Raw genomic sequence first — 8,815 nt, 5'->3', positions numbered from 1 at the left:
AAATCATTTTGTAAACATTCCCTAAGCGTCATTTTGTGTCATATGACCATTTTTTGCCTGAACCCAGTTCACACTTTGCCATATTTTAAACTTTCAATTTTTTATGTCCCTCACTCGTAAATAATTAAAATCCCTCATCCTAGGTATCGTCATGAGGAATAAATGATGATGGTTTCTCATTTACCTACTATCAACATGTGTTTCAAATTTCAGAGACCAACTCCTTACCATTTAAAAGTTATGGTCGTTTTTCCTAAATTTGGGTATTAAATTTTAATGAGAAATATTTTAAATTGGTTTCTATATATTTCCTATTGAGATCATCTTTGGGGGAAAAATTTATTTAAATATACCTCTCATCTCTCTTTCTCCCACTTCGTGGTCAATGGCTCCTACAGTTCAAAATCATAACCCTTGAGAGAAAATGGTTAGGAATGCTCCGTTTTAGAGCATTCTTAACCCAAATTTATAACCTCTCACAAAAGAGGTTAGGATTTCTCTGAACTGGAGCATCTCTAACCTTATTTTCTAACCTTGTATGGGCCCACTTTATGAGTTACATAAAAAGGTTAGAAATTCTCTGTTTTGGAGCATCCTTAACCTTTTTCACAAGATGAATAAAAGATACTTAAAAAAATGTTGTCACGTGGAATGTAGCAGAAAATATCAAGATTATAATCCATGCACAGACCCACAGAGATGGAGGAAGTATGATCCACCCAGGTTGGTATTTAGGGAGCGACACTGTCCATCACTTTTTGAAAGAATTGATTGCCTAATTCCTCCACCAGAGGGTTACACGCTACCTATTAAATGGCCAACAAGCAGGGATGAGTATTGGTATAGGAATATTTTGTATGAATAGATTAACAATAAAAAATCAAACCAGAATTGGGTGAGGAAGGAAGGGGAGAAGTTTCTCTTTCTAGGTGGAGGTATAATGTTTCGTAGAGGAGTCGATGAATATGTGGATTAAATGGAAGATTTGATTCTAGGAATGAAAGATGGTACTGTTTGAACTGCACTTGATACCGGATGTGGGGTTGCAAGTTGGGTTGGTGATTTGCTGAATCGTGGAAATATCATATTATCTCTAGCATCCAGAGATAATTATGAAGCTCAGGTGCAGTTTGCACTTGAATGGGGAATTCTTGCAATTCTTGGTATCATTTCCACACAATGACTTCCATATCCATCCAATGCATTTGACATGGCTCACTACTCTCGTTGTCTCATTCCTTGGACATAATTTGGTGGAGTATGCCTTTTGGAAATAGATAGAATACTATGGCCACGAGGTTTTTGGGTGCTATTTGGACCTCCAGTTAACTATGAAAATAGATGGCGATGATGGACACAAAGAGCGTAAAATATTTAACAAAATACCTAAAAGGAAATGCATCTCATAATGTCTTTGATCATGGTTGACATGTGGTGGCTATTTGTAGTAAACTTTACACCTTATATTATGATGTCAGTTAGACCTGCGGTGGTCGAGTGAACGTATTCTCTTACTGTAGAAGTGAACGTATTCTCTTATTGTAGAAGTGAACATATATGGAGAATCTTGATGCACAGACAAGGTGGTAGCATCTAGACAACGCGTGTGAAGTGTTTGACATAGTGCTTTAAAGAGATGTCATCTCAAGGAATGAGGTGAAAAGATTGTAGGATATGCACGATGCAATTGGCGGGTGTAATGCCAAATTTTGTAATCCTTTGCTAGCATCCTTCCACTTTTACCAAAACGGGAGCTTTTTAAAAGGACTTCAACATTTATCAAAGTATACAAGGTTATAGGAATTTAGTCAAATGTTGTAGTTGCAACTACTATGGTAGACATGAATGCAGATCATGGAAGAATAGCCATGTCATGAAGTGTTTGACAAGATGCCACAGATGCATAGACAATGTTGTGAAGCATTTAATAAATGCAAATTGTGGAATCATAGCTAATACACGTAAAGTGTTTGAAGAGCACGCGACAGATGCAGAATGTGTAGCCAATGTCATGTACTATTTGATAGAATGTCGTGTTTGCATAATGTAGATCATGGAAGCATCACCAATACACATAAACATGTCATGTTTGCAAAATGCATATTGTAGAAGCATCAACATTGCATATTATTTGTTTGAACAAAATGCTTCGTAGACATTTTAATCCAGAATGATGCAAATCGTGGAAGCACATACTAGGCACATCAAGGTTTGAATATCATCTCATGGAGTGCAATGACTACAACATAAAGGGAAAATAGAGTTATTGAGAAAGATTTAGAAATTATCAAGCAAATGTACTTGATAGCCGCAAGTTGTAATCAGAAATATCTTGTTGACATACATCTAGAATTTGAAATCATCAACAAGGCATGATGAACTGTTTGACAAAACACCTCAAATCGATGTCATCTCATGACATGTGATAATTGCAAGCTATTTGTTAAATGCTTCAAATAGATATCATCACATCGAAGGATAGATTCATTGAAAAATATTTAGAAATATACAAAGAAATGTCATTCGTCAGTGTAAGGATAGATTCATCAACATCCTCATTGCACGTTTGAAAGAAAGAAATGGAGGCATAGACAACATGCAGACCATGTGATAGATGCTTTTAGATAATACCATCTCACATCCCATGATGAAATGAGGGTATGCACTTAATAGATCTTCTCATAGGTGTAATGAAATGATTGTAAAATGATTTTGCAAGGAAACTCTCAAAATTTTAGAATTAATGAGGCATTCTCTAAGCCAACATCATGGTTATATGGTAGGTTATTACATATTAGGAGGCATCCACACAAATGAAAGATATTGGAGAATAGAGGCTGATATCAAACGAGTGAAACCAACCATGATAAAAATAGAGAAAGAAACACATGAGAATGATAACAGGTTATAGTTCAAGATGTTGAAAGGGATGGAGGGACCTTAATAAGCTTGGCGGACTTGAATTTTCTATTCAAAGCATGAGTGTGGGAAAATTTATGATAGCCAAACAATATCTTTACAATAGAATCATGTCATGATGCAATTTCCAATGTGATAGCTTTCAAGCCTACAATGTATGATGCTTTCAAAGAAGGAAGACAAAGAATTGAAGGTCATCGGCCTAAATGTATCAATATGTGTAGATGCGCTCTCTTGGTGCATGCAGATTTTACATGAATATCAACTTAAATGTTGAAAAAGCTTTGAAACCCTTCATGGAAGCAGAATTGGTAAGCGTAAAGCTCATTCTACAACCTATGTCAACATCCTCGGAGCTCATGCTAAAGTGAAGTATTGTTATACATCAAACTTTAAAGGATGCTTGCAAAATAAAATTCGATGAAAGGAGATCCAAAGTATTTCATACAAATGTGCAGATAATGAGTGTAAAGCTATGATTGTCTAACATTTTCCAGCATGTAGCTACACTCCACAGTGTAAGCAGAGAGTTGATAATGAAATAGTTACAAAGATAAAGATGCAGATGAAGACATGGAGGCTACCTCGGCAAAATCGATAACGAATTATTTCTTCAATTTAATGGGTTTGAAATTAGTTTTGTAAAAAAAAAGTGACTTATGTCACTTGTTGTAACCAAAGGTTATTAACTCGTTGAAATTTATGTAGAAAAGAGTTAGTTATTAACCCGAGATTGAATTTGGTTATAAGGTAGTTATCCTACAAAGCCTATAAATACAAGGCTATTTGGAATGTAAGGGGGACTTTTACGAGGGGGGAAATTTTGCAGAATTTTGTAGAGAAACTAAGTGGGAAATTTTGATGTTCATACCTTTGTACTAAGGGGTTTTTGAACTTTTATATTTTCAAAAAGAATAAATAAGAATGCATTGAGTTCGTGTGTTTTGAATATATTCATGAGTTATTGTTACTAATTTCTCGCATGTTGAATTAGTAATCCCTTTGTGTATTGGTGAAACCTATTGACGAAACACATCATTTCATGTTGTCTTGACTTGCATGTGCTAGTACAACCTATCTCTTCGTATGTCGAGGTTTATTGTACTTCTTTCATCGTCGTTGCATGACTAACCTATTTGGTGCTAACCCCTTTTGTAATTGTTATCATTTATGGAATCCTACTTGGTATTCGTATGTCTTCTAGTAGGGTTTTTGTTATTAATATTGTTTAAGTTCTATGTTTTCTCCTTTATGTACTTTTAGGTTAAAAGTACACAAAAAATCCCGAATACCCCTATCATACGAGGGAGCTTCCCCTCTCAAACGTAGAGGAAGATTGTGGTTTTTCTCCAATCTCTCCAATTGTTGGAACATTTGTCACTGCTCATCGAGCAAACAAGGTCAATTTCAGATAAACGATTGTAGTGACAAATTTGTTTACAAATAGATTTTTGGTGACTCTGCTGGGGAGAGAAATACTATTGTGTTTTTTTTCGTCACAAATTGTAAGGTACCTTCTTCAAAATAAAGGTTGACGACTCTATCTGAAAGATCGAATTCAAAAGAATGGTTTGGTACAAAGGAAAGTTGGAAAGTGACATTGAAAGTGATGGTGAAGACTATTTATATAAGAAGAAGCAAGTTCCTGATGAGCCCATATAAGTTTAGTTCTTGAAGAACTTTTATGGTGGCATGCAGTTTACTCCTGATAAGATTCACCCTACCTTACATCAATTGTTGCAAAACATTGAAGAAAAGGATGGAAAGGAGATCAGTTTTATTGCTTGTGATCATTTACCCAAGTTAACAATCAAGAAAGATGAAGACAAAAGTGACCATTATCTAGTACCAGTTGTTCAACACAATTGAAGTCTTGATAATCCTAAACAAGTCAACTTCTTGAAGAGTTTCTACAATAGAAAGAAACTTGATCTTAATAAATTTCCTCCTTCTGTACTCCAGTCTTTGCAAGTAATTGAAGAGAAAGAAGGAAGGGTAAAATTGTTTCTTGCTCATGATCATTCACTTGAACCAAAGGTAAATAACAACAATGATGAAGAAAAAGATCTTCATGTTTCACTTGTTGCTCAAAGAAATCAAGATCTTAATGATTCCGAACAATTTTAATTTTTGAAAATCTTTTATGGTGATAGGCAACTTGATCTTAACAAAGTGCATCCTTCCTTGCTTCAAAAGTTGAAAATGATTATACAAAAAGAGGAGGGAGAAAATTATTTTCTTGAAGATGTTCACATTCCTGATGAGATGTCTTGTGATCCAAGTTTTGAAAAAGATCCATCACATTATGCATGTGTTGAGGAAGATGAAACCATATCGGTTCACAAGGATACATGTCAAAAGAAAGATCAAAAGAAAGTGTGTGAAGAAGAAAAAGAAGATGGTGTTGGAGCATGTCATAAGTATTGTGCTGAAGAAATATTCCATCAACCTAAGAACAAGGAACTTGAAGAAGAGGTATAAAGCGATTTCAAGTCTTGTTTGCAGCCCAAGCTTGAAGAAGATGATGAAGAAAGAGCATCCCAAGATGAATCTCAAGTAGTCTTTATTCCCAGTTGGTGTCTTGAAACTTTTGATGATGACTCTCTATGTGGAGAAGATATTTCTATTCATACATTACCAATTGTTGAAGTGGAAAGACCTGTTGATGAAATCAGAAGTATAACATCCAGTGGACAACTTTGTACGAATATGACCAATGGAGAAGCAATCATAGGTAAAATTTTGCAGACATATTCTTTATCTTAAAAAATGGAGACCTTTATTGAACTTCTCGATTAGCCTCGATTAAAAAAAAAATGAACCATCAAGCATCCACTCTTTATCATACATGCCACCTAAGTATGAAGTTTTCAAATTTCATGAAGAGTGATGAAGAGGAATCATTGGGACAAGAAAACACAAAAAGTAATGCAGATATCTATGAGAAGGTTGAAAATGAAATTTATGCAGGTATATCAACAAATGTCCCTATCTTGATGGAATTACAATCTATGCCTTTTGAAGTATTCAAGGTTCAAAGCAATCCTCTTTTTGAATATTTGAATCAAGAAGACACCCCTATACAAGAGGGTAGTTTTGGGAACTGTATCAAAAATGCAGAGATAAATGAGGTAATGGATGATCTAATGAAGGAAGCCAATGAAGTTAATTCTCATAATGTTTGTATTCCAGATTGGTGTTTGAAGGCTTCAAATGATGACTTCTCCTATGGTGAGAGTGTGTACCTCATCCCTTTATTTTCATATGAGTGTATTTCTACAGGTGATTTTCAAGTTGATACTCAAGAACATGATTCGATGGTTGTGTTTACTCAAGTTTCTTCACATTACAGATTATATGAAGGTTGTCCAATTCGTGGGTTAATTTGTTGCAAACCAGACTATCAGAGGGATCTTCAAATAGAGGATATGGCTATGCTTGAGAATATTCCACAAATTGCCAATAATGTTCATAGTGGTACCCAAATCTTTCAAGAGAGCCTATAGATTTATGATGAGAGATAGTTGTTTGGTTCATTGCTTAAAGATATTTCTCATCTTATACATGTTGATATTGCCAACCTACTAAGCTTACAGGTGTCACATGGATGCATGACACTTTTCCGCAAAGGTGCCTATTTCTCTCAACTTGTGAATGGTTTTGTATGATAATCCTGGAGAAGTTTGAGGTGGGATTTGCCTACCATGTACATATTTAGTTATAATTTTATGTTGTGTTCATCCCATTTTTGGTTTTTGTTTGGTTTCTCCAGCTATTCCCTATGTTGTTTCCTCTTTGACTCTGTTGCTCAATGGATAGTGCACTAGCCTGCGAAACCAAAGATTTTGGGTTCATTTGCGTCCTTTGCAGTCCTTGACCCCAATGAGATCCATTTGTTGCCCCATATTTGACATACCGAAAATTTGAACCTCAAAATGGTCTCAATGTTGAATTAAGACCCAAATATGTGTCTATGCATAACGAATAAGCATGTGATCCAAGGTCGTTGTCAGTCAAAATATGAGAAATGGATGAGTTTTAAAAATTAAAAAGAATTGAGGGAAATCATTTTGTGAACATGTCCTAAGCGTCATATGACCAATTTTTGCCTGAACCCAATTCACACTTTGCCACATTTTAAACTTTCAAATTTTAATGTCCCTCGCTTGCAAATAATTAAAATCCATAATCATAGGTATCGTCATGAGGAATAAATGATAATTTTTTCTCATTTCCCTACCATCAACATGTGTTTCAAATTTCAGAGCCCAACTCCTTACCATTTAAAAATGGCCTTTTTTCCTAAATTTGGGTATTAAATTTTAATGAGAAATATTTAAATTATTTTTTAAAAATAGTTTAATATTTTAAATTGATTTCTATATATTTCCTATTAGATCATTTTTGGGGGAAAAAAATATTTAAATATACCTCTCATCTCTCTTTCTCGTACTTCGTGGTCATTGGCTCCTAAAGGTCAAAATCATAAACATTGAGAGAAAATTGTTAGGAATGCTCCGTTTTTGAGCATTCTTAACCCAAATTTATAACCTCTCACAAAAGAGGTTAGGATTGCTCCAAAATGGAGCATCTCTAACCTTATTTTCTAACCTTGTGTGGGCCCGCTTTATGAATTACATAAAAAGGTTAGAAATTCTCCATTTTGGAGCATCCTTAACCTTTTTCACAAGATGAATAAAAGATGATTAAAGAAATGTTGTCTCGTGGAATGTAACAACGAATATCAAGATTATAATCTATGCACAGACCCACAGAGATGGAGGAAGTATGATATGCCCACGTTGGTATTTAGGGAGGACATTGTCCATCACTTTTGGAAAGAATTGATTGCCTAATCCCTCCACCAGAGAGTTAAAAGCTACCTATTATATGGCCAACAAGAAAGGATGAGTGTTGGTACAACAATGTTGTGTATGAATGGATTAACAATGAAAAATCAAACCAGAATTGGATGAGGAAGGAAGGGGAGAAGTTTCTCTTTCTAGGTGGAGGTACAATGTTTCCCATAGGAGTTAGCAAATATGTGGATCGAATGGAAGATTTGATTCCAGGAATAAGAGATGGTACCATTCAAACTACACTTGATACCGGATGTGGGGTTGCAAGTTGGGGTGGTAATTAGTTGAATCATGGAATTATCACATTGTCTCTAGCATCCAGAGATAATCATGAAGCTCACGTGCAGTTTGCACTTGAACAGGGAATTCATGCAATTTTTTGTATCATCTCCACACAACGACTTCCATATCCATCCAATGCATTTGACATGGCTCACTACTCTCACTGTCTCATTCATTGGACAAAATTTGGTGGAGTATACCTTTTGGAAATAGATAGAATACTGCCGCCAGGAGGTTTCTAGGTGCTATCTGGACCACCAGTTAACTATGAAAATAGATGGCAAGGATGGACATAAAGAGTGTAGAATGTTTAACAAAATGCCTCAAAGGAAATGAATCTCATAATGTGTTTGATCATGGTTGACATGTGGTGGCTATTTGCACAAAACTTTACACCTTATATTATGATGCCAGTTAGACCTGTGGTGGTTGAGTGAACGTATTCTCTTACTGTATAAGAGAACATATATGCAAAATCTTGATGCACAGACAAGGTGGTAGCATAGGCAACGCGCGTGAAGTGTTTGTCATAGTGCTTCAAAGAGATGTCATCTCAAGGAACGAGGTGAAAAGATTGCAGGATATGCACGATGTAATTGGCGGGTGTAAAACCAAATTCCGTAATCCTTTGCTAGCATCCTTCCACCTTTACCAAAACGGGAGATTTTTAATAACACTTCAACATTCATACAATCATAAAAGGTTAGAGGAATTTAGTTTGATGTTGTAGTTGCAACTGCTCTCGTAGACATGAA

General features: G+C 35.3%; 1 pseudogene; it reads left to right on the top strand.

The window, feature by feature from the left end:
- The first annotated feature begins 613 nt into the window (after nt 1–613).
- LOC131063305 (probable methyltransferase PMT21) lies at nt 614–8,356 on the top strand (annotated as a pseudogene).
- Nucleotides 8,357–8,815: the final 459 nt, after the last annotated feature.

This window comes from Cryptomeria japonica, chromosome 3 (assembly GCF_030272615.1).
Source record: "Cryptomeria japonica chromosome 3, Sugi_1.0, whole genome shotgun sequence".
NCBI classification, from domain to species: Eukaryota; Viridiplantae; Streptophyta; class Pinopsida; order Cupressales; family Cupressaceae; genus Cryptomeria; species Cryptomeria japonica.
This window is presented reverse-complemented; position numbering and strand designations above follow the sequence as displayed.